Source organism: Penaeus vannamei, chromosome 12 (genome assembly GCF_042767895.1).
Source record: "Penaeus vannamei isolate JL-2024 chromosome 12, ASM4276789v1, whole genome shotgun sequence".
In the NCBI taxonomy this organism is placed as follows: domain Eukaryota; kingdom Metazoa; phylum Arthropoda; class Malacostraca; order Decapoda; family Penaeidae; genus Penaeus; species Penaeus vannamei.
Genome location: NC_091560.1, coordinates 11,990,583 through 11,993,082, shown reverse-complemented (window position 1 = coordinate 11,993,082; position 2,500 = coordinate 11,990,583). Strand labels below are relative to the sequence as shown.

General features: G+C 37.1%; 1 pseudogene; it reads right to left on the bottom strand.

Annotated features, from left to right (window-relative positions):
- The window catches only part of LOC138863473 (uncharacterized), a 4,156-nt pseudogene extending 1,782 nt beyond the window's left edge, over nucleotides 1-2,374 (bottom strand).
- Nucleotides 2,375-2,500: the final 126 nt, after the last annotated feature.

The following is a 2,500-nucleotide window of genomic DNA, read 5'->3' as shown; positions in this document are numbered from 1 at the left end:
TATATATATATATATATATATATATATATATATATATATATATGAACACAAGCACAAACACAATCACGTGAACACAAAAATGAAAATGAAACTAGCCACAATGAGAATTGAGAATAAGCGTGATGTTTCGAACTCTTCTCGAGTTCCTCATCAGACAAAAAAAACGAAATGGATACTAGGAGAGAATTTTGACAAGTTTATATAGTGATAGAGAGGCTGGATGAACAAGATCTGAATCAGATCTCAGGGGGAGGGTCAAGGTCGAAGAGTCTGGGGATGAGGTAATATCATCTAATCCCCATTGACCAGCACTCAAATTAAAGTTAGGCAATTTTCTAATTAAAAGGGCTTCAATTATTTTCCTTTCATACGAGTTTGACGATCTATGAATTAACGGCGCCTTTCCAATTTAACTGATGCCCTTCGTCGCGTAAAAGAATAAAACAAGCATTAGATTCTCTGGCGTATCTGACATCACGTCTATGTTCATTAATTCTTTTTTCAAAAGTTCTACCGGTTTCGCCTATGTAAAAATTCGGGCAATCCTTGCAAGGAATCGTGTAAATACCGGGAGAGGTCTCAATAGCGCTGCTAGTTATATTATGTCTAATCAAAGTATTGCGCAACGTGTTCGGGTAAGTAAAAACGATGTCATATATATATATATATATATATATATATATATATATATATATATATATATATATATATATATGCATAATTACATACATACATATACAGATAGATAAATAGATGTTTTTTTTTTTTTTTTTGTATGTATGTATGTACGTAGGTACTAGATCGTTTTTTGAGTCTTTGCGGCATACAGTAACGGCATACGATATATATATATATATATATATATATATATATATATATATATATATATATATATATATATATATATATATATATATATATATATGCATAATTACATACATACATATACAGATAGATAAATAGATGTTTTTTTTTTGTATGTATGTATGTACGTAGGTAGTAGATCTTTTTTTGAGTCTTTGCGGCATACAGTCAAGAAATTGGCCTCAGGCATCAACAGACCACTGCCAACAGGAAATATATTTAATTGAAAAAGCGCTTGAATGTAATTTACCATAGTTTATCCTAATAATTGTTTACGTTTTCTGTGGAGTCGCTGCTCTGCGCTGTACCCCATGAAGTACAGGGTAATTATGAAAAAAATTCCAGGTCTTTCTTTCTTTTTTCTTTTATTTTGTTTCTTTCTTCCTTTTACACATTTAATAGATAAAAAAAAATATCAAAAGCCTTCAGAAACACACTCATTTGCCATTCTCATAACATTTGCTAGCCATTATGGACTCGCTCATAAACTATTAAAAATACACTCACAAACCATTACACAGATACTCGTAAGTCTCCAAAAAGATAAAAAGTCCCAAGTCGCTAAGAGCAATACTCAGAGAACCTACCTGAAGGACACGAGCAGTCCAGGGCGGAGGGAGGCAGCGGCGTCTTGGTCAGAGTAGTAGACGGTCTCCTTGTCTCTTGTGGCTAAGAAATGTTCCAACGGATCTTCGGTGACCTTCGGGCGTCCGCGCGTGGTTTCCAAAGGTGGCTGAATGGGGCAAGGATTGTTTTCAGTCAGCAGATATCCTGTCCCTTTTAGGTGCCCATGCGTGTACGAAAACTAGGCTGGACTACTAAAGAATGTTTTCATGTCATTATCAAAATTATCACTGGTATTATTATTATTGTTTATCATTTTTAAAGCTTTTGATGTTGTTGATACTTGGTTGTAGTTATCATTAGTGGATGTATTTATGTATCACGATATCATTTTTAATCACTGACTGAAGTTAGTTTAGTAAAATCTTGTACAATGGACGTGAACTTACCATGAATGTGACATTATATTTCATGCTCCAAGTTGCATTCAGGAAAGCAAAATATATGCTCCTTATCTTGGAGTCCCCATGAAGAATATCTGGAGGGTCGGCATCTCCTCCAAGCGCTTTGAGAAGCACCTGTTGAGGGTGACCTCGCTGTGACTCCGAAGCGGACAGGGGATGAGGGGGTACTCACTCATCAGGGGGTTAGGGTCTGCCTCAGTGGTGTTCGATTCCTTTCCCCCGTTCGTGTTGTCGTTCTATTTCTTCTGGATATGGCTTCGTAAAGCGTGCCCCAAAGCCAGGTATTCACCGGGGGTTATCGAGGGCGTGTGAGGGCGTGCGTGTGAAGTCCCATCGCGCCCATGCTCCTTGATTGCAAACCCTCCAGATAATGTGAAGATCATATAACAGGTGTCTGGTTTTGGCATCCTTTTCGTGTTGCTTACCTGTCTTGTATTGCTTGTGAGCAAGTGAGGTATGTCCCTCCTCGGCAGTGCAGTCATTAAGCATATTATCACAACGCTCAGTAAGTATCTATGATATTTAGGTGCCTGTCTCTCTGAAATTTCGATTACCATGAGCACCAATCAGACATGAATAGACTCTGAATAGTTCGTACGCAGAAGATT